Source organism: Apium graveolens, chromosome 6 (genome assembly GCF_009905375.1).
Source record: "Apium graveolens cultivar Ventura chromosome 6, ASM990537v1, whole genome shotgun sequence".
Lineage (NCBI taxonomy): Eukaryota > Viridiplantae > Streptophyta > Magnoliopsida > Apiales > Apiaceae > Apium > Apium graveolens.
Genome location: NC_133652.1, coordinates 73882751 through 73908135, shown reverse-complemented (window position 1 = coordinate 73908135; position 25385 = coordinate 73882751). Strand labels below are relative to the sequence as shown.

At 37.0% G+C, this 25385-nt stretch overlaps 1 pseudogene; it reads right to left on the bottom strand.

Moving 5' to 3' along the window:
- Window positions 1–16808: 16808 nt before the first annotated feature.
- Window positions 16809–16922, bottom strand: LOC141669258 (small nucleolar RNA R71; annotated as a pseudogene).
- Between the last annotated feature and the right edge of the window lie 8463 nt (window positions 16923–25385).

Genomic DNA, 25385 nt, shown 5'->3' with positions numbered 1-25385 from the left:
GGATTGTCCTCAGGTTCAAGGATATCACTCAAACCCCTCCATTATTTCTTCTAGCTGAGAATGAAACATGTGTTGAACAAAATGCTTACTAGAAGCAAATTGATTATGCAACTGATATTTCATGTCTCATGCTTGTAATTATGAGTGCTGAGCTTTAGAAGCAACAAGAGCATAATGATGTTTATGATATGATTGAGCACCTTCAAAGGATGTTTGAAAAATAAGCTCGTCAGAATGATTTGACAATAACAAGACACCATACTTTTGCATTAATGGGAGAATGACATCCGGTTGGACCACATGTTCTAAAGATGATAGGTATATGTACCTTGATATTTTGGGTTTCAAGAATAGTCTAGAGACTCGGCTTGATTTGATCAAACAATCTTTGAACAACTTCTATTCTTAGTTTGTTAAGAATAAAAGGAATGAGATAGACAGAACACTCACTGAGTTGTTAGGCGTATTTAGAACTGTTGAAAATAACACGGTAAAGGCATGAATTACGTCCATATTGATGATGTACACATGGAATGTAAATGGGAAAGGAAAGTGGACAGGAAAGGTGAAGATTTGATCTTATTTGGTGCCAAACCAAAGTCCAATTCCAAAGGGCTTTTGAAGCCTGATAGTGGTGTTGCTAAAGGAGATAATTGTCATTTCTGTGGAAATAACTGGATGATTGGAAGTTAAATTGTCGAGCTTGTTTGGAAGATCTAAAGAAAAAGACTAGCAATGGTCAAGCTTCAGGTATCGGGTTAGAATTGGAGCAAAAGTTGTTGCTCTAGTTGAAGGAACTCGATACCTAATTTTGCCCATAAGGCGAGATTGAGAACTTGATAAATTGTTATTACGTGCCTGCCTTTAGCGGATACATTAAATCAATTTCTTGTCAGGACAAGAAAGGTTTTCATTTTAATTAAATAAACAAAAGTTGTTTATTCTATTTTAATGATAAGGCTTATAATGTTGCACAATTAGTTAACAATTTATATGTTGTAAGATGACTCAAATAAAACATTACCTCTAGCATTATCGTTAAGCCATATTAATGAAAAATGCATTTCTGAGTTATATATAGATGGATACTTGGATAAGTTTGATTTTGAATCATACGGAAGATGCGAACTTTATCTCATTGAAAAAATGACTAAAGCTTCTTTTACCTAATCAGGTGAAAGGGCCACCGCACGATTAGGACTTATACATAATGATGTATATGGTCGAATGTGTATGATGGCAAGAGGTGGCTTTTACTGCTTCATAAAACTTACTGTTGACTTCAGTAGGTATGGAAATGTATATCTTATGAAGAACAAATCTGATTCTTTTGAAATGTTCAAATTTACTGTTGACTTCAGTAGGTATGGAAATGTATATCTTATGAAGAACAAATCTGATTCTTTTGAAATGTTCAAAGAATATAAGGCTGAAGTACAAAAGCAAACAGAGGAAAGTATAAAAGTTGTATGATCAGATCGTAGAGGAGAATACTTAAGCCTCAATTTCAAGAGTTTCTTAAAGGAGTGTGATAGTGTATCATAACTTACTCCTTCTGGAATACCTCAATGGAATAGAGATTTGAGAGGAGAAATCGTACCTTGTTGGACATAATGCGATTGATGATGAGTCAAGCGGATCTTCCATTCAGTTTCTAGGGTTATACTCTAGAAACGGCTGCATGTACACTTAACCAAGTTCCGACTAAAGTGGTTCAAATTACTCTGTATGAGATATAGAGTGATAAATTTAATAGCATGTCATTTATGAAAATTTGGGGACGTGAAGCGTTTGTAAAACATTTACCCTCTGACAAGCTTGGACCAAAATTAGATAGTTTCTATTTTGTGGGATACCCAAGTGAGACTAGGGTATAGTTTTTATAATCCTTCCGAGAACAAAGTATTTGTTGCTCAGGCCGGTGTATTTATTGAGGGAGAACTACTTTCTAAGAAAATCAGTGGGAGGATAATACATCTCGATGAAGATCGAGAACCACATGATAACATTAAACCAGAGTTGGAATAAGATCAGGATGTACATCAAAATGTTGAAATTAATCATTTCCAAGAAACACAGGTTATTCGTAGATCTAGTAGGATTCACCATGAGTCTGGGAGAAATTATGGATTTCTTTTGACTCAAAATGGTGATGTGATGCTTACGGATAATGATAAAGCCTCTCACCTACCAAGATGCTATGAACCGTCCAGACTCCGAGAGATAGCTAAAGGCCATGAAACCCGAGATGGAATCCAGGTATCAAAATAAAGTATTGACTTTAGTTGATCCACTCTAAGGGGTAAAACCTATAGGGTGCAAGTGGGTTTTCAAGAAGAAAACTGACATGGATGGTAAAGTACAGACCTATAAGGTGCGACTAGTAGCAAAAGGTTTCAAAAAAATTCATGGTACAGATTATGATGAGACTTTTTCACCAGTTGCTATGGTCAAGTCCATCAGGATTTTGTTAGCAATAGTTGCTTACTTTGACTATGAGATTTGGAAAATGGATGTCAAAACTGCTTTCTTATATAGGAGCCTTAAAGATGATGTATATATGATACAACTTGTGGGTTTTGTCGATCCAAAGTTTGCTAAGATAGTTTATAAGTTGCTTCTATCTATTTATAGATTGAAGCAAGCCTCAAAGAGAATAAATATTCATTTTGATAAAACAGTCAAAGAGTTTGGTTTTATTCAAAACGAAGATGAACCATGTGTTTGAAAGAAGGTTAGTGGGAGCCATATGACATTCCTAGTATTATATGTAGATGACATATAACAGATATGGAATATCATATACAGATATGGAATGACATACCTTCTCTACATGCTGTTAAGACTTGGTTGAGAAATAGTTTATCGATGAAAGACTTAGGCGAGGCCACCTATATATTAGGGATCAAGATCTATAGAGATAGATTGAAGAGATTAATCGACCTAGTCGGAGTACATACATTGATAAAATATTGCATCATTTTAGGATGCAGGAGACAAAGAAAGGATATGTTTCGATGTCTCATGGGATAGTGATCTCAAAAGATAATTGCCCCCTAAATCATTAGATGATAAGGTCCGTTTGAGAAAGTTCCATATGCTTTAGCAATTGGATCTATAATGTGTACAATGATATATATTTATCCTGATGTTTCGTATGCTTTGAGCATGACGAGCAGATACTAGTCTAATCCAGGTGAGGGTCACTGAATAATTTTCAAGAATATTCTTAAGTACTTAAAGAGGAGTAAAAATTTACTTTTTGGTGTAAGGAGAAGATAGGGAACTAGTTATAAAGGGTTACACTGATGCTAGTTTCTGAACCTAATCTTTGGACATACAAGGATGATTATGTGTTTATGTCTGTTTTGTGTTTTGTCTAAATATAAGTGATATTAGCTGGAATAGTTCACAGCAAATACATTGATGATTCTATAATGGAAGCCGAATATATTGATATTTATGAAACAACCAAGGAGACTGTTTAGGCATGTCCTTAGGTGATATCACCTTATTAATGAGATTAATGATCAAGGAGATGTAAATGTAAAGTGCATAGTAATGATAAAGTTGCAGACCCACAGACTAAGGCTTTGTCGCAGCAGAAGCACGATGGTCATACTAGTTCCATGAGTAATAAATACATGGGTGATTGGCTCTATTGTATGTCGAAGATTGTTAGTGTTTGTTCCCTAGAGACAACACTATGATATTTTAGTTTAAGACATTTGGATTCTTAATATTTATGTTCTATCGATCATTCTTTTTATAATTTATTAATTCTTAATTTACTGCGATATAAATGTTAGATTAATAAATGTCCTTGGAATATGATATGCAATTCTATATCTCTAAGTACGTGACGTAGAAATGAGATTATGAGAATAGTATCAATATTTCTAAAGGTCTCTAGTTGAGTATTATTATTAAGGGATAATAATAATGCATTAAGACTGGTGTGTTTGTTGATTGATGATCACATCTCATTGATCATAGGTATAGTGATACTAAAGTAAAAAACACAGACATATGTAAATGTACATGGTGCTGGACAGACCCGATGTGAGATTCTACATGTCTGTTGTGTCATAAGTAATTCTCATAGTGATAATGATGTAATGGTCCTTAAACCTGAAGTCATTATATTTCTATATAAGAATTAATATACATTGATTCCATTAAAAGTTATCCTTGATCGGGTAATGATAAAAGTGGACATTGGGTATATTATGAATTGTATGAGAAATATGAATAATCTAGATGGGATTTAACCCTCCTATTTTATGAGTGATATTATTGGCCTCCTGTGTGAGCTAGACTATGAAATGCGTGGTCACGCTGAAATGTTGATTTGATATGATAGTCTACTCATTGATCAAGGAAACTTGGATTAAACTATGATGAGGATGACACATTACATGCCTCTAGTTTAATCTATAATATTTGGTTAAAGGGATTATATTACATTGTACATTATTCACGAAAGGTTTAATCGATCACCGATTCAATTATTATTACTTGGGTAGCAATGATGTATTACTAGATGCCGCTCATTGTTTAAAATTTTAAATTAGATTTAAAATTCATTGCCAACGTAATAATAACCTATAGGGTCACACACAAAGAATGCTTGAAGGATTATTTAGTTTAAATTGGATTTAAATTATATTAAAGTAATTCGAATTATTTATAATATTAACTAAGTATGACTTAATTAATAAGATAAATATTGATCTTCGAATTTACTAATATTAATTATGAAATTCAGTTGTTAAATAATTAAGTGTGACTTAATTATTATACAAATAGGAATTTTGAATTTATAATAACTCCTAATTAGTTAAGAGTTATAATTTATTTTTCTACTCTCTATATAATATCTCTTGTGGCTGATTTTTGTGGGCAAGACTTTTACTAAAACCCTACTCACCAAGAGAGAAGATGGAGAGAGTAAGAAGAAACGAGTTTGTGCTTGTACACATCCAATCCTTGAGTTCAAGCATTCGTGTGGATACCGGTAGAGCGTAGATCGCGAGAGCGTGATGCGTGGTGATTGAACAATCTTTGGATCTTCATTATTTAACCAATTTGTAAAGCTTCTTAAGGTAAACAATCTGATCTACAAATTAAATATATGTTTTTCGCATGAATCCTGCGGTGGGTTTCGAAAATTCTGGTTTTTCACGTTTATTTAATTACTGTTTCCGTTGCGTTTATGTGCTTGAAACCCTTCACCTAATTTATAACTGTCAAGGGTGCCTGCTTTCTCTTCTTTTTACTCACTTCAGCCTCTTGAGAGGATGAAATTGTTGGTTTCCTAGCTTCTAATGGTAAAGAAGGAAGGATCTCAGTTTGGGAAGACCCCTGTTGGTGTTCCTGTGTTTGTTATTCCACAGGCACATGAGCCATTACTGAACTAGATTGAACATTGGACCTCATATCAGGAATATGGTAGGGGTAAGTCCTGAATCTCTCCAACATAAATGGAGTGATTCTGAGACCTACAGTTACCTTATTCTTTGTAGTAAGTGAGCCAAATAGAATTTTGGACACCTGCATACAGTTGCCTATCTATGTTCTATCTATACCATAAAGTAAATAAATGTCTGGAACTTTATGGTTTAAAGCATACATTATAAACTTAGGAAAGAAGATTTCCTTACTTCTTGTAGAAAAAGGCATTGTGAGCCTTGTGCTAAGTTCCTGCAGGATCAGCATCCCCACATTGATGTGTCTGTTGTGAGCCATGGAGAATACCAGTTTTTGGACAACACTTGAGATGTTGTCATAGCCTGTCTTCCTACAAGTCAAAGCTCTTACAATGGAGTCAAACATGAATGATTATTCCTTCCTTAAATGCTTCTTGTTCAGGCTGGTTAGGTTGATCCTTTCACTATAATTGATGAAGTCCATGAATTCATCCAATTCTTCTTGAGTAGGAACCTTCACCAAGTTGTCAGTAGGAATCCCCAAAACTTTGTTGACATCAATTTCATTGAATTCCACTTGTTTCCCTTGAATTGAGCAGTTTACCACCAAAGATGCAGTTTGGTTCTCATGCATAACTTTCCTAACCACAGCTGTGTTCCAGAAATCATTGAGAACATCCAGATACAAAATTGGATTTGTAGTTAGAGCACCTGCAAAGAATGTCTCAGAAAAGAACTTAACAAAACTCTTGAAGCTATCAAGAGCTTGGTTAGCATCTGTGAATGCAAGGTAGTTTGTTGCCTCCTTTAGGATAAAAGCTCTAACATTGTTTGATGCCATTTGAAGTGTTTGAAATTTAGTGGGTAATAAATTTGAACAAGAAAGAGTTCGAAATGAGAGAGAACAGTTAGAATTTGGAAAAATTAGGTCACTTGAGATCTCGAAAGCGTAAAGAGGGGCTATGTCGAGATGTCTGGGTATTTATAGAAAAAGGTGAGTAACTTGTCGAGAATAAAAAACAAAAAAAAGACTTATCGAGATGTCAAATAAATACCCAGTTTGTCCTGAATGGACTGATTTTTTTTCAATTTTTATTTGAATTAATCATAATAAAATTAGAATGATTTTATATCAAAAGTATTTTACTAAAATAATTTATTGAGCTAAATAATTTTAGTTTTGAGTTATCGAGAAGTCTAAGAATGATACTAGTAGAGAACTCTATCGAGAAGCCTCAAAGTGACTTATCGAGATCTCTACAATGACCTATCGAGAAGTCATAATGAGACTTGTCGAGAAGTCCTTCGAGAAGTCAAGAAAATGACATATCGAGAACTCTATCGAGAAGTCTCAAAATGACTTGTCGAGAAGTCAATTAAACTTATCGAGAACTCATTTCTCTATATACTTTTGTTTCTTTTGATTCTGCCTTATGCGAATTTCACATATTGAATATGCAAAATAATAATTAAACAGTTTTCTTAGAATTTGAAAAATTCCAAGCTAAATATGAATTTCAAAAAATAAATATACAGAGAATTCTGAAATATTTGTAACTCATATTCCAGTTAATTTCCGATTAAATAAAATTAAATTCGGATTCACTAGAAATTAATCTGCTGCAACATATTATCCGAGTTTTTGCTTTAGGATGAAGAATATAACATTTCAATTTCACCAACAAGTCTAGTGAAAGTTGCTTCATCCAAAGGTTTAGTAAAAATGTCAGCTAATTGTTTTTCTGTTGGAACAAAAAAAAGCTCAATAGTACCATTTACAGCATGTTCTCTAATAAAATGGTACCTTATATCAACGTGCTTTGTTCTAGAATGATTAACTAGATTAGACACAATAGAAATAGCACTAGTATTGTCATACATAATTGAAATTTTGTGTAACACTAGGCCATAGTCCATTAGCTGATTTCTAATCCAGAGCACTTGAGCACAACAACTTTCAGCAGCTATGTATTCAGCCTCAGCTGTGGAAGTTGATACAGGTTGTTATTTCTCGCTATAGCAGGATACAAGTCTTTGTCCAAGAAATTGACAGCTTCCACTAGTACTCATCCTGTCAACCCTGCATCCAGCAAAATCTGTATCTGTGTATCCCGCGGCTTCAAATCCAGTTCCCTTAGGATACCATAATACCAAGTTTAATGTTCCCTTTAAGTATCTAAAAATTCTCTTTACAGCCATCAAATGTGATTGCTTTGGATTGGCTTGAAATCTTGCACACAGGCATGTTGCAAACATAATGTCTGGTCTACTTGCAGTCAAATACAGCAAAGATCCAATCATTCATCTATAGCCTGAGATGTCTACACTTTTTCCTTTCTTATCTTCATCCAACTTTGTAGCTGTAGACATAGGTGTTGATGCAGGTGAACAATCAACCATTCTAAATTTCTTCAATAAATCTTTAACATAATTGGTTTGGCTGATGACGATTCCATCATTTCTTTGACTAACTTGAAGTCCAAGAAAGTAACTTAATTCTCCCATCATGCTCATTTCATATTCACTCTGCATGAATTTTGAAAATCTTTGACATAACTTTTCATTAGTAGAACATAAAATGGTCTAATCAACATAGATCTGAACTAGGATCATATCACCATCATGCTGCTTGTAGAAGGGAGTCTTGTCAATTGTGCCTCTAGTGAATCCATATTTAAGTAAAAATTCTGACAGTGTGCCATACCAAGCTCTAGGTGCTTGCTTTAATCCATAGAGAGCCTTGAGTAATTTTTATACAAAGTCTAGAATTCTGGATCTTCAAAGTCAGGTGATTGTTGCACATAAACTTCTTCTTCCAGCTCACCATTAAGGAATGCACTTTTTACATCCATTTGATACACTTTAAAGTTTGATTGTGCGGCAAATGCAAGAAAGATCCTAATTGCTTTAAGTCTTGCAACAGGAGAAAAAAATTCATAATAATCAATTCCTTCCTCCCGCGAGTAGCCTTTTGCAACCAACCTTGCTTTGTTTCTTGTTACAATTCTATTTTCATCCATCTTGTTCCTGTACACCCACTTTGTTCCAATTGTACTTCTATTCTTTGGTACAGGAACCGACTTCCAAACTTTTTTTCATTCAAACTGATTTAGCTCTTCTTGTATAACAGATATCCAATCAGGATCAAGTAGAGCTTCCTCAGTTTTCTTAGGCTCAATTTGTGAAAGAAAGCATGCATATAGACATTCATTAGCAGTTGTACTTCTAGTCCTTACACCAGCATTTGGATCACCAATAATTGCTTCCCTAGTGTGACTCCTATCCCATTTTCTGGTATGACTTTGTTGACTTGAAGTTTCTGTATTTTCTTCACCATTGGCATGACTTGCAGAATTTCTCCTCTTCCCCCCCACCTTAGTTTGTGCTATCAAATTCAGGTGTTTGAGATGAGCTTCCATTCACATGATTCACTTATTCATTTGACTCTTCATTCATTTTGTTGCTTGTGTTGACTTCAACTTTATCTTCAGAATCACTATCAATGTTGAGATTTTCAAATTTTAGGGCTTCAGCTTCATTTTTATCAAGGTATTCCAAGTCTGGACACTTGTCATCATTAAAAGTCACATATGTGCTTTCCATAATTTTCTTGTGTTCAATCACATAGACTTTGTAGGCAGTTCTCTCCAAGGAATATCCCAGAATAATTGCTTCAAAAACTTTAGAGTCAAATTTTCCCACATATTCAGAGTTGTCTTTTAGAACATAACACTTACTTCCAAGCACATGTAGATGCTTCACTGTAGGCTTCTTTTTGATAAGATTAAGTAGGGTGATTTGCCAAGATTCTTATTGATGAAATATCTATTTTGAGTGTAGCATGCAATATTGACAGCTTCTTCCCAAAAACTTGTTGGCAAATTGGCATCTTGCTGCATTGTTCTAGCAGCTTCAACCAAGCTTATGTTCTTTTTTTCAACTACCCCATTTTGCTAAGGTATTCTAGCTATTGAGAATTCTTGAACAATGCCCTTGTCCTTGCAGAATTCATTTAAGGTTACATTTTTGAATTCTGTGCCATTGTCACTCCTCAATCTTTTTACACAGTTTTGATCTTCAGCCTGCTTCTCAATTTTCTTGATGTGTTCAATTATGACGTGCGGAGTTTCATCCTTGTAATGCATAAAATCTACCCATTGTACCTTGAGGAGTCATCCACCATCACAAGTGCATATATCTTTCTAGAGATAGATAAGACATTAATTGGTCCAAACAGGTCCATGTGAATAAGTTGCAAAGGTGCACTTATAGAATTCACAATTTTGCTCTTATGACTAAATCTCTTCATTTTGCCTTTTTGACAAGCCTCACAAACTTCATTTTGAGCAAACTCCAAATTTGGCATGTCTCTCACTAACTCCTTATTCACCAGGGTATTGATAGCTTTGTAATTCAGATGAGAGAACATTTTGTGCCACAACTTCCTTTTCTCAACAGATGCCTTGGTGTAGAAGCAACATATTCCATCCTTATTTACTGAATAAATTCGCAACAAACAAACTTCCCTTTCTTGCTCCTTTCAAACCAACTTTACCGGTCTTTTTGCTGAAAATTGAGCATTATCCTTTGTCAAATGAAACATTGACTCCTTTATCTGTGAATTGACTGACACCCAGGAGATTCACCTCAAGACCAGCTACCAGTGCTACATCTTCAATGACAACATTTCCAGAAACCAAATTGCCATATCCCATTGTGAAACCTTTGTTGTTATCTCCAAAAGTCACTAATGGGCCAGCCATCTCCTCAAATTGTGATAGAAGGGCTTTATCACCTGTCATACGCCTGGATCCATATGACCTTCTTCTCTTTGCCCTGCACACAATGAGGATTAAGTATAACATCCCGACTTTTCGAGATATTAATTTTAAACAAAAACTAATAAGCCGAAACACGATAATTCAATTTTTAAACCAAAATGATCCAGTTTCTCAAACCCGAAATATCAAAAGTCAACACATAATTCAAAGTACTAAAATTTAAGGCACAGCTCGAATAATAATTCAATAATAAAGTTCAATATGAAACAAATAAAAGTCCAAACAGTATGTCCAAGTCATCCTTATTCTTTTCGAAAGTCCAAACCTGAAATGTATACACAAAAATGAGCTACGAAGCCCAGCAAGTAACTATCGTTCAACGACTCACAAAATATTTTCTAAAATAATTTTTAGACTTTATATCAATTTATCGGAGTCATATCTATTCCACAATTATTAATTACTGTCACACTATGCCAGTGACACGGCTTCAATAATTCGATAAGGGCTAGTGTACGTCCCTCGCTAAGACAAGGCCTAACAAGGTATCTATGTATTTCGGAACGTGCGTAAACTAGTTATATGCGCCACACTATCTAGTGGCCGGATTATATAAATCGATACGTAACTAAAAATGGGAATCTCTAAAAAGTCTTTTATAATTTACAATATCACAATTTCGATAATCAAAATTAATCAAATATTTCTGATATAGAAAAAGGGTCGAATAAAATGAATCAATTAATTTAAATACTAGTGAGTAACGAAAAATCACTTACTTCGAATTGTGACTGAATTAGGAAACCACGTAACACCTAGATAATATTTAAATCAATAATTAATCACCAACTATATTACCAAAGTATAGATAATTTTATTATATAATTAAGCATTCACATAATATCATGAAGATTATAAAAAAACAAGGCTAATGGGCCTGAAAGCCCAATAAGACACGCGAGTTCTGATCTGTAAAGTAGCAAGGTCATTATGGTTTCAAAATATTAACATGTGAATTACATACAACTTTAGTCCATACACCTGACACGTAACAGAGACGAAGCATAATTACATATTCATAAAAAAATAATTAGATAAATTATAAAACAAGGTTATAACTTAATTTAGTTGACCAACTAGACCATTTAAACCTTTCTTAAATATTTCCCATGAATATAGTTCTTGATTTTCTTCTGCATTTGTCTCATTTTTCCTTTTCTCCATAAGCCACCAGTCAAAGGCACTCCCTTGAAGTTGGTAAACAGCAAGTGTCACTTTTTGCTCATCATTGCTTCCAAGTAACTCAAAGGCCTTCTCCATCTCTTGAACCCACTTCTCAACTAACGCCGGGTCCGTTGCTCCATCAAATCTTGGTAGGTTAAGTCTTTTGAATTCTGAGACTATACTTGGTTGTCTTGGCTGTTGGTTTCCTACTAGATCAGCTAAAGTTTGTGCTAGCTGATCAAAAGCACCACCATTATTATTGTTATTGTTGTTGTTGTTGTTTCCACTTCGTCCACTCCGTGTAGTCATTTTTCTATTAAAACAAAATAAGAACTTATTTGACATATAAATAATTAAGCAAAGAGTCATTGTTTTTAAATAAATAAAATATCCACTTCTCAAACAACTCAAATAATCAAGTAGAAAAATCCTTAAAGTAGCATTTAGATCTTACAATGCAATTATAATAAATAAAACTTCACAAAATCCAACTTATTCCAAATAAAACTTAATATTTAAAGGAACAATTCCCAAAATCAAACAAGATAAACAAAGCTAGATCATAAACTCTTTCATTCTAAAGCTTCTTCTATATTTCTCCTAGTCTCTCCAAGTCCATCTCGAAAAGCTCGAAGAAAATCTTTCGTAACTCTCCCAAGCCAAGTAACAAGCCAGCGCCTTGACAATGGCCAATGACAAAAACCACCTTTTATTATAAGTTCATGCCTTCGAGTGTCCCTCCTTATTATTTCCAGGGCTCTCTCAGCTTTCTCGCTTGCAATTTAGAGGTCTTCTATGGCTCTATCACTCGCAATTTCAAGGTCCCGGACATTCAAAAAATAATCTTTTAAAATATCATGACGTTCCTTTCTTAACTTGCTCTCGACTTCTACAGGTTCGTCATTTCTAAACTTAAGTTTAAGCTCAAGCACCACATTTTCTCTCATTGCCTTCGTCAATGCATCACTTTCACGTGGATGGATAACACTCTCAACAAAAGGCGAGTTTTTAATAGGTTCCTCGCTATCATAGTCAAGCATAGGCGCATCATCATCAATATCAATGGACATTTATGGCGATAGCTCTTCTATTTCCATCTCGGGGTCTTCCTCCAGGTCTTCCTCCATATACTCATCAGATCCGTTAACAAGACCCCACACATTCTCATTATCGGCCATCTATAAATGTCCAAAATGAAGTGTTAATACTTACAACTAGAAGGAAACGATTATAGAGTACTTAACCCACAAGTCAACCTACAAGGTAGTCTACAGGATCTTAAACCTAGGCTCTGAATACCATCTGTAACATCTCGACTTTTCGGGATATTAATTCTAAACAAAAACTAATAAGCGGAAACACGATAATTCGATTTCTAAACCAAAATGATCAAGTTTCTCAAACCCGAAACATCAAAAGTCAACACATAATTCAAAGTAATAAAATTTGAGGCGTAGCTCGAATAATAATTCAATAATAAAGTTCAATATGAAATAAATAAAATTCCAAAAAACATGTCCAAGTCATCCTTATTCTTTTCGAAAGTCCAAACCTGAAATGTATACACAAAAATAAGCTATGAAGCCCAACAAGTAACTATTGTTCAATGACTCACAAAAATATTTTCTAAAATAATTTTCAGACTTTAAATCAATTACAGTTCCAAATTATCGGAGTCATATCTATTCCACTGTTATAAATTACGGTCACACTATACCAGTGACACGGCTTCTATAATTCGATAAGGGCTAGTTTACGTCCCTCGCTAAGATAAGGCCTAACAAGGTATCTATGTGTTCCGGAACGTGCGTAAACTAGTTCTATACGCCACACTATCCAGTGGCCGGATTCTATAAATCGATACGTAACTAAAACTGGGAATATCTAAATACTCTTTTCTATTTACAATATCACAATTTTTGATAATCAAAATTAATCAAATATTTCAGATATAGAAAAAGGGTCGAATAAAATGAATCAATTAATTTAAATACTAGTGAGTAACGAAAAATCACTTACCTCGAATTGTGACTGAATTAGGAAACCACGTAACACCTAGATAATATTTAAATCAATAATTAATCGCCAAATATATTACCAAAGTATAGATAATTTTATTATATAATTAAGCATTCACATAATATCATGAAGATTATGAAAAAAACAAGGCTAATGGCCCTTAAAGCCCAATAAGACACGCGAGTTCTAATCTGTAAAGTAGCAAGGTCATTATGGTTTCAAAATCTTAACATGTGAATTACATACAACTTTAGTCTATACACCTGACAGGTAATAGAGACGAAGCATAATTACATATTCATAAAAAAATAATTAGATAAATTATAAAACAAGGTTATAGCTTAATTTAGTTGACCAACTAGACCATTTAAAAGAAAAACTAAAATAATAGTATACTTATAATTACACATAGAAACTCTTAAGATAAATAAATAGTATTTTAATAATTTACTGATGGAAAAGTGAAAATATTCTTGAATTTGATTACCATATAATATATTATTTTTTAAAAGACATGCGAAGAATTATTTTACTTTATTGAATAATTTATCTATGCTATATTGTAGTCAAATGTATGACTTTCGTACCAAAATGATCTATCAATAACAAGGACATTCCCATTTATATTATCAACTCACAAATCATGGCCATGTATATTTTGATCTACTTATAATAATACTCTAGTATGCATATTATGTAAACACAGTAGTATAAAATTCTAATTAAACTAGTACATCTACATGAACATAAACCATGATGTAGTAAATTCAAAACCAGACACAGAGATATCAAAATATGGCAGATATGGTTTCAAAAACTGATATATAATACAATACATGCACAAGTTAACTAATTAAATTGCACGTATAAGACTTCTTATCATATTACCGGTTGCCCACAAAGAAGAATACAGTACATACAGTTTAAATTATGGCAGAGGAAACTGACACATAACAATAAAATATACATTTAGTAACTTGCTTCTATGATAATAGGTGAACATGGGACAAATAGGGAGCTTAAACACAACGAAAACCCCCAAGCTTTCTTTTCTTTCAAAACCCTAATGAGAGTCGGCCGTCATTCATAACTATCATCCATCCTTCACCATCCCCTCCTTCCATCAAATTCACATCCGTCCCATCCATCCTCTCATCCCGTTTCCTCCATTTCTAAATCTTTAATTTCTATTATAATAGTTTTCAATAAAATCGAGATCTAAATCCTTTTGGGTGTGCTCTTGTTACCGTACTTATTGATAAGTGGCAATTTATACCACTTAGAACGTCCTATAATGGCTTGAATTGATGTCTTGAAATCAAGTATTTTGTGTATTTGATGCGTTTTTCTAGTGTTTGTGCATTTCAGGGTATAACTTGTGTTTCTGGGGAGATCTTATTAAGAATAAGCCTAGAGGAGTGCTTGGCATTGCAAGTGGGAAGTTAAGAGCAGAACGCAGCAGAAAACGGGAGCAGAACAAAGCATTTTTCCAGTAAGGTGCTGGGCGCCCGCTCAGCCTGGCTGGGCGGCCGCTCAGGAAGCTGGGTGCCCGCTCAGGATTGCTGGGCGGCCACTCAGGGGCGTAAAATAAAACACTGATTTTTAGACTCCTGATTCTGTTGGACTTCTGACTTCTGAGATTGCTGGGACTTGTGGGGCTCTATATAAGTAGTTTTCAGAGACGTTTCAATAACGAATCGTGGTATCAATCAAGGAGCAAGGAGAGAAGGAAGAAGACCGTTTTAGCACATCGGAATGAAGAAGAGGAAGCATAGTTTTCTTGTGATTCTTTTATTCGTTGTATCAGTGGATGCTAGTTTTCTTTACTTTGAACCTTATTACTCTTGTGACGTACTCTGGTTTTAATAAGTATTTTTTATTAGTTTATCTTGTGTGTTATTATCCTGTTTTCATATGAACCCATGATGATGATGAGTTCTATCATGGGCTAATCGTGATCATGGGGTCGTAACGGATTTACTATGGAATTCTTTAGTTAGTTTTTTAATACCTTAGTGTGTGATGATTGTATGATCTAGCATAGGTTGTGCTTATTCGTCTTATGTGCGTCGCGAACATATAAGATAGGGTGTTAATCTCTTGTGAAGCGACGGTGGATCTTGAGGTTTAAAACTTTTCATGATAGCATAGGTTCATGTATGTGTATGCATGATTAGGGGTAACTCTAACCGTTTAAATTGCCCTGTATAATCATAAGGAATTACTTGTGCTTAAATCGTTATATTTTCAAATTCTATAGACATATAGGGTCTCAACATAATTGATGCATATTCAACTTCTATCTTAATTGTGGATGTTTGGTAGAATTGTATTAGTACAACGAAAGTTGGCTTTATCAGTTTCGTGTTGTTCGATTAATATCATCACCGTTACATGCTAAGGGTAATAACAATAACTATTGAAGGAAGTAGTAATGAAGTTATGATCTCATGTGTGTTTAATATTGTTAATTCAAATATCAATTAAGTGTTTAATTCTCGTAGTTAATTATAGTTAATAATTAGTTAATCAAATCTAAGTGTTATTGTCTTGACATTGAGAAGTAATCATACATTGGTGAGTAAGTGTTAATTGAACATAATTAGTCTGAGTCTTTGTGGGAACGAACTAGAAATTATTCTATATTACTTGCGAACACGTATATTTGCGTGAATTATTAGCGCGTGTTTTGTGCCTAACAAGTTTTTGGCGCCGCTGCCGGGGACTCGGCGTATTTGTTTAGTTTATGTACTTACCATCAGTGGTCATTAAGACTCATTGATTAAGACGTGTTACTTATTATTTCCGGTTGTGTTTCAGGTACCTTAGCGAGCGTTTATGCAAACACGTTCTCGTACTCGCAAGAGGACTTTAGATACGGCTGAGGAGACAGACTCAGTTCTTGATATTCCGGAGAAGATATAATTTGAAGATTCAGATAACGAGAGTGAGCAGAAAGAACCAGTAATCATGGGTGATCGTATAGTTCCGGCAGATCCAGCTCTTATGGACTTTTCTCGGCCTAAAATTGATGACATTCATTCAAGCATCATGCATCCGGCTATTGAGGCCAATAATTTTGAAATCAAGTTGGGCACTATTCAGATGGTGCAGAATTCCGTTTCTTTTGGAGGTGCTGCGACTGAAGATCCCAACATGCACATCAGGAATTTTGTCAAGATCTGTAGTACTTTCAAATATAATGGTGTGACAGATGAGGCTATCAAGCTGAGGCTTTTCCCATTCTCTCTGAGGGATAAAGATAAGGACTGGTTACATTCTGAACAAGCTGGGTCCATCACTACTTGGCAAGATCTTGCGCAGAAGTTTCTAGTGAAGTTCTATCCAATGGCGAAGACTGCAGCTATGAGAAGTCTCTTACTCAGTTTGCGCAGCAACCAATAGAATCTATGTGCGAAGCTTGGGAGCGCTACAAGGAGATGTTGAGAAAGTGTCCACATCATGGTATGCCTGACTGGATGGTGATCACTGGTTTCTATAATGGTTTGGGGGCCCAATCTCGGCCCATGCTCGATGCAGCAGCTGGAGGCGCCTTGTGGGCCAAAAGCTATACTGAGGCTTATAATCTTATTGAAATTATGGCTGCAAATGAGCATCAAAACCCAAATCAAAGGATGATGCCTGGGAAGGTAGCAGGTATTCTGGAAGTCGAGCCAGCTACAGCTATTGCAGCGCATCTCCAAGCGTTGTCTTTGAAGGTCGATTCTTTAGCCACCTATGAAGTCAATCAGATAGCTATGGTCTGTGAGCTTTGTGCAGGTTCTCATGCTACAGATCAGTGTTCTCTAGTGAATGAATCTGTTCAGTATGTGAACAATTATCAGCGATCGCAGCAACCTGTTCCAGCTACCTATCATCCTAACAGCAGAAATCATCCCAATTTTAGCTGGAGCAATACTCAGAATGCTATTCAGCAACCATATCAGCAAGGAGTAAGTAAACAGTTTAATCCACCTGGATTCCAGCAACCATAACATTATGCTCAAAGGCAATCATATCCTCAACAAGAAGGTGCTGCTCCACCTTCTAGTGCTGATTTCGAGGAACTCAAGCTGTTGTGCAAAAGTCAGGCTGTTTCCATCAAGACCTTGGAGAATCAAATCGGTCAAATAGCCAATGCCCTGCTCAATCATCAACCTGGCACACTTCCCAGCGATACTGAAGTGCCAGGCAGGATGGAAGCTAAGGAGCAAGTAAAGGCTGTTACCTTAAGGTCTGAAAAAGTTGCTGATGCTGAAAAAGCAAAAGATGGAGAAGCTGAAGTTGTGAATAAAGAAGAGAAACAAAAGGAGAAAGCGGCGGAACCAAGGAAGACTACTGTTGAACACACTCTGCCTGAGGGTAATACAGGGGAGAAACAACTCTATCCTCCACCACCTTTCCCTAAGAGATTGTGACAACAAAAGCTGGATAAGTAGTTCGGTAAGTTTTTAGAGGTGTTCAAGAAACTTCACATCAACATACCTTTCGCTGAGGCTCTGGAGCAAATGCCTAGTTATGCGAAATTCATGAAGAATATTCTTTCAAGGAAAGTGAAACTGGATGACCTTGAGACCGTTGCTCTAACGGAAGAGTGCAGTGCTGTGCTGCAACAAAAACTACCTCCAAAGCTTAAAGATCCAGGTAGCTTCATTATTCCTTGCACCACTGGCAAGTTATCTTTTGACAAATGCCTGTGCGATCTGGGAGCAAGCATCAATCTGATGCCATTGTCTATCTTCAAAAAGTTAAATTTGCCTGATCCAAAGCCCACCTACATGTCTCTACAATTGGCTGATCGTTCTATTATATATCCATGAGGCATAGTGGAGGACGTGTTAGTAAAGGTGGATAAGCTTTTCTTCCCTGCGGACTTTGTTATTTTGGATTTCGAGGAAGATAAGAAGATTCCCATAATCTTGGGAAGACCTTTCTTGGCTACAGGCCGTACCTTGATAGATGTGCAGAAAGGTGAACTTACTATGAGGGTGCAGGATCAGGATGTGACATTCAATGTATTCAAGGCGATGAAATTCCCTACATAAGATGATGAGTGCTTAAAGGTGGATTTGATTGATTCTGCGGTAACTTCAGAACTTGATCACATGCTAATGTCTGATGCATTAGAGAAAACCTTAGTGGGGGAGTTTAATAGTGATGATGAGGATGGCAATGAGCAACTACAATATCTAAATGCTTCTCCTTGGAGGCGAAAGCTAGACATGCCATTTGAATCTCTTGGTACTTTTGATCTTAAGAATGCTGAAGGAAAGCTCAAACCATCTATCGAGGAAGCACCTACTTTGGAGCTTAAGCCATTGCCTGAACACTTGGGGTATGTTTTTTTAGGTGATGCATCTACTTTACCTGTTATTATTACATCTGACCTTTCAGGTAGTGAGGAGGACAAGCTCTTGAGGATCTTGAGAGAATTCAAATCGGCTATCGGATGGACTATAGCAGATATCAAAGGGATCAACCCTTCGTACTGCATGCATAAAATTCTGCTAGAGGAAGGTAGTAAGCCAACTGTTGAGCAACAGCGACGACTTAATCCTATCATGAAAGAAGTGGTAAAGAAAGAAATTCTGAAGTGGCTAGATGCAGGAATCATATATCCTATTTCTGACAGTTCTTGGGTGAGCCCCGTGCAATGTGTACCTAAGAAAGGAGGTATTACTGTGGTAGCAAATGAGAAGAACGAGCTCATCCCCACTCGAACAGTCACAGGACGGAGGGTATGCATGGATTACAGAAAGTTGAACAAAGCCACGAGAAATGATCACTTTTCTCTTCAATTTATTGATCAGATGCTTGACAGGTTGACTGGTCATGAGTATTATTGTCTTCTGGATGGCTATTCAGGGTATAATCAGATTTGCATTACACCAGAGGATCAAGAAAAGACTACATTCACTTGTCCATTTGGAATGTTTGCTTTTCGCAGAGCTTTGTTTGGCTTATGTGGTGCACCTGCCACTTTTCAGAGATGTATGATGGCTATATTCTCTTATATGATTGGAAACAATGTCGAAGTGTTCATGGACGACTTCTCCGTCTTTGGACATTCGTATGATGAATGTTTGAATAATCTTCGTTCGGTGCTCAAAAGGTGTGTGGAAACTAATTTGGTGCTCAATTGGGAAAAATTTCACTTTATGGTGCGTGAAGGCATTATTCTTGGGCATAAGGTCTCTAGCAAGGGTCTTGAGGTGGACAAAGCCAAGGTGGGAGTCATTGAAAACCTTCCACCACCTGTTTCTGTGAAAGGAATCCGCAGCTTTCTTGGTCATGCGGGTTTTTATCGGCGTTTCATCAAGGACTTCTCGAAGATATCTAAGCCATTGTGCAACTTGCTCGAGAAGGATGTGCCTTTCAAATTTGATGATGAATGCTTGGCGGCATTCGAGAATCTCAAGAAGAGTTTAATAACTGCACCAGTTATTACGGCACCTGATTGGACAGAACCTTTTGAGATGATGTGTGATGCGAGTGATTATGCGGTGGGAGAAGTTCTTGGGCAGCGCAAGAATAATCTTTTTCATGTGGTCTACTATGTTAGTAAGACACTAAATGGAGCTCAAATGAACTACACCACAACTGAGAAGGAGCTCTTGGCTATAGTCTTTGCTTTCGAAAAATTTCGATCGTATCCTCTTGGGACAAAGGTGACAGTATTCACTGATCTTGCTGCCATTCGCTATCTAGTCTCAAAGAAGGATTCAAAGCCTAGATTTATTCGTTGGGTGCTCTTGCTACAGGAATTTGAGTTAGAGATCAAGGATCGAAAAGGTACTGAGAATCAAGTAGCTGACCATCTCTCTAGATTTGAGAATCCCGATTCTACTTCACATGATAAGATATTGATCAACGAATCTTTTCCGGATGAGCAGTTGTTCGCAGTTCAGGAGGAAGAGCCATGGTTCGCAGATATTGTGAACTATCTTGTCAGCAATATAATGCCTCCTAATATGAATACAGCTCAAAAGAAGAAGTTTCTGCATGAGGTGAAGTGGTACATGTGGGATGAACCATATTTATTTAGACAAGGAGCTAACCAGATCATCAGGAGATGTATCCCATTCTGTGAGACGGAGGGGATATTACGAGACTGCCATTCCACAGTTTATGGTGGACATTATGGTGGTGAAAAGACAGCAGCTCGTATTCTGCAAGCAGGTTTTTTCTGGCCTACTTTATTTAATGATGCACATCAGTTCGTTTCAAGGTGTGATCGTTGCCAAAGAGTGGGGAATCTTACGAGGAAGGATGAGATGCCGTTAAATGTGATGCTTGAAGTCGAGGTCTTTGATGTTTGGGGAATCGATTTCATGGGACCATTTGTCTCATCCTGCAATAATCAGTACATCTTGCTGGTAGTCGATTATGTCTCAAAATGGGTAGAAGTCAAGGCTCTACCGACAAATGATGCGAAGATAGTGTTGAATTTTCTTCATAAGCAGATTTTCACAAGGTTTGGAATGCCACGAGTAATCATAAGTGATGAGGGGTCGCATTTCTGCAACCGTAAGTTCACTTCTATGATGCAGCGCTACAATGTGAATCATCGTGTTGCTACTGCCTATCATCCGCAAACGAATGGTCAAGATGAAGTGTCTAATAGAGAGATCAAGCGCATTCTAGAGAAAGTTGTTTGTCCATCAAGGAAGGATTGGTCTTTAAAGCTCGATGAAGCTGTTTGGGCTTATAGAACAGCATACAAGACTCCACTTGGGATGTCCCCGTTTCAACTTATTTGTGGTAAGGGATGTCATTTGCCTGCGGAGCTTGAGCATAAGGCTTATTGGGCATTGAAGAAGTTGAATCTTGATCTAGATGCAGCTGGGAAGAAGCGAATGCTTCAGTTAAATGAACTTGATAAATTTCGACTCCAAGCGTACGAGAACAATAAAATATACAAGGAAAAAGTGAAAAGGTGGCACGACAGGAAGCTATCTTCTAAGTCATTCATGCCGGGGCAACAAGTTCTTTTATTCAACTCTCGTCTCCGAATTTTTCCAGGGAAGTTGAAATCAAGGTGGTCTGGACCTTTCATTGTCAAAACTGTGTTTCCACATGGAGCGGTGGAGATTTTTGAGAATGATCCGGGCCAAGAATTCAAGGTTAATGGTCAGCGTTTGAAGCATTACTATGGGGACACGACAAACCGGGAAGTGGTTAGTGCCGTTTTATTGTCAACTTGATCGAGGTACCCTACGTCAAGCTAATGACGTAAAAGAAGCGCTTCTTGGGAGGCAACCCAAGATTTGTGACTATAGGAACCCTTAGAAGTTAGTAACCTATCCAAAACCAAAAAAATCATAAAAATTTGGGCAAGAAATTTTTTTTCCAGAGAGCCCCTGGGCGCCTGCTCAGCTTTGTTGGGCGGCCGCTCAGGATGCTGGGCGCCTGCTCAGCTTTGCTGAGCGACCGCTCAGCCCCCGACTTTCTGAATTTTTTTTTGCCTTCTGAAAAGTCTAAAAAAATCAGAAAATTCAAAACAAAATTACAACCCACAACCCACGAATTCTTATCCCACTACCCACGCTATATCTCCCTCAAACCCCACTCCTATTAAATTTTTAACCCTAATTCCTACCCTATATATACATACAACTCCTCCATATACACTCCCACATACTTTCAACTTTAAAACTCTCTCCCACACTTAAAACACAGCTCTTAAACACTTTTTCTCAGTTTTAATGGCACCCAAGAGATCACGAACTATTGATAGCAGCAGCACCGTTCCTACTGCTGATTCTTCGAGGGGAACTACTGTGAGGCCTTGTTTGTTTGATAGGGCTGCTGAAGAGGAGTATACTAGGCCTCTGGCTAAGCCAATTTTGAAGGAGAGGGGATTCTTACCATCGGGGAGGGATGGTGAGTTGTTGCCGATGATTGCTGAAAAGGGGTGGATTTCTTTTTGTGAGTTGCCGGAGGCGGTTCCGATTAGCGTGGTTCGTGAGTTTTATGTGAACGTAAAGGCTGAAAAGAATGGGTTTATTATTGTTCGTGGGCTTACTGTGGATTATCATCCGGAGGTGATTCGCCGTGTGATTAGACAGCGACAGCGGAAGCCCACGGAGGAGAATTAGAATGAGAAGACCTCCGAGGATTTTGATTTGGATTTGATTTGTGCTACTCTCTGTCGGCCGGGCACGGTGTGGAAGTTCAAGACGGGAACTAACGAGTATCATTCTTTTCCGGTGATTGCGATGAATAGGTATGCCCGTGCATGGAATGCCTTTATTTATGCTAATATTCTGCCTAATTCACATGCACATGAGATTACAGTTGAGCGAGCACGGTTGTTATGGGGTATTTTGAATGAGGAGTATTATGTGGACCTTGGTGAGTTCATCTACCAAGGGATTTTGAAGTTTTTGAGGGGAGCGAAGCACATGAACATCCCTTATGCATCTACTGTCACGAAGCTATGCCGAGCAGTGGGAGTTTATTGGCCTTCTTACTAGCAGTTGCAGATGTCGGCCGCTCCTATTGATTCAGCGACTCTGAATGTGATGCAGGAGGGGACGGGTGGAGAGCCGAGGAGCATGGGTTGGGTTATCGTCTTCCACGAGGACGTCTAGCAGCTGGTGCTACCATGGCTAGGCCGGTTCATGATAAGGCAGGTTCTTCTAGAGCTCAGGAGGGTGCTGGGATGGCTGATGCCCAGTATAGGAGGCTGTCGAGGAGGATGAATGTGATGTATGAGACGCAGAATAGGTTTGCTCAGGAGCTCACCCTTACACTTGGGACTGCTTTCAAAGGCCTTGGAGCTGACATCCAGTGGCCCATTTTTGATGAGGACTCTGCTTATCCGCCTCCTGATACTCCACCCTCTGAGGGTGATGATGATGATTTCTCCGAGTAGGTATACCCTGTGTTCTTTTCTACTACCTTCACTGGGGACAGTGAATATTTTAAGTTTGGGGGTGGTAATTAAGGAATATTTATGTGTATATGTCATGTAGTTGCATATTCATGATAGTTAGTTCATATAATTGCATATTTTTGCCATATAGTTTTTTTAGCTTTATTTATCATGTCATTTAGCTCATGCATATACCATGATCCCTTTTGCGTGCTTTACCGATTGATTTATGATATTGATGCGAGTGTAGTGATAGCGTTAGAGTGATGTTGAGTCTTGTAGGTTGATATGCATGCTAGAAACACTTGTAATTTTACTAAGTCTTAGAGTATGCTTAAGGACTAGATTGTTGTCATAGTTTGATGGTTTTTGAGGTTAATCCATTGATTATGCTTAGAATTTATGATAGGCTCTTAATGATAAAAGGCATGAAAAGAATAATTGGAGTAAAAATTAGAATTCATTGCTAATTGTGGCCAGGCGTCAAATGGCTAGTAGCCGGCTCGTATTTTTATGCGAGTAGTCTAGGGTTGAGCAAGATGGAGCGAAACACACTTGCTCAGAAATTTAAAAAAAAAAGAAAAAAAAATAAAATAAAATAAAATTAAATTAAAAAAAATAAAGAGTTAATGCATAATTGATCACGACTGGGCTCTTTGGTATTCGAGTTATTAAGTTCTTAGGGGACTTTGTGCCTAGTGACCTAAGGCTTTTATAGTCTGGGATCCACTAACCTAACGCTCACTAAATGGATGCCATTCCATAAGTCTTTTGTGGACCTCACTCATTGCACGGTCAAATAAGCATTTGTTGTTGTGTAAATAAAAGCATGATTCCGTAATAAGCTCCAGTAATCTTGAAGTGTTTAAGTCATTTTGTGCCTAGAATTTATTCTTCGTATAATCATGTGATTGCCTCGAGGATAGTCGAGTTATGATAATTGATCTAGTTTTGAAGCATATATGTTAAGCATCCGCACACACCACGTTTCTGGTTGTATGTTAGTTTGCATGATTTGGTTAATCTTTATTCGCCTAATTGTATTTGTTGAGATGTCATGAGTTGGTTGGTTTAGTCATTGTGAGGGGGATCACTGCATTTTATATATATTGCATTCATGCATGTTTTTGTTTTATTTTTGAGTCTGTGACGCTTGAGGACAAGCATCGATTTAAGTTTGGGGTGTGATAAGTGGCATTTTATACCACTTAGAACGTCCTATAATGGCTTGAATTGATGTCTTAAAATCAAGTATTTTGTGTATTTGATGCGTTTTTCTAGTTTTTGTGCATTTCAGGGTATAACTTGCGTTTCTGGGGAGATTTCATTAAGAATAAGCCTAGAGGAGTGCTTGGCATTGCAAGTGGGAAGTTAGGAGCATAACGCAGCAGAAAACGGGAGCAGAACAAAGCATTTTTCCAGTAAGGTGCTGGGCACCCGCTCAGCCTGGCTGGGCGCCCGCTCAGGAAGCTGGGCGCCCGCTCAGGATTGCTGGGCGGCCGCTCAGGGGCGTAAAATAAAACACTGATTTTTTAGACTCCTGAATCTGTTGGACTTCTGACTTCTGAGATTGTTGGGACTTGTGGGGCTCTATATAAGTAGTCTTCAGAGACGTTTCAATAACGAATCGTGGTATCAATCAAGGAGCAAGAAGAGAAGGAAGAAGACCGTTTTAGCACATCGTAACGAAGAAGAGGAAGCATAGTTTTCTTGTAATTCTTTTATTCGTTGTATCAGTGGATGCTAGTTTTTTTTACTTTGAACCTTATTACTCTTGTGTCGTACTCTTGTTTTAATAAGTATTTTTATTAGTTTATCTTGTGTGTTTTTATCATGTTTTCATATGAACCCATGATGATGATGAGTTCTATCATGGGCTAATCGTGATCATTGGGTCGTAACGGATTTACTTTGGAATTCTTTAGTTAGTTGTTTAATACCTTAGTGTGTGAAAATTGTATGATATCTAGCATAAGTTGTGCTTATTCGTCTTATGTGCATCGCGAACATATAAGATAGGGTGTTAATCTCTTGTGAAGCGACGGTGGATATTGA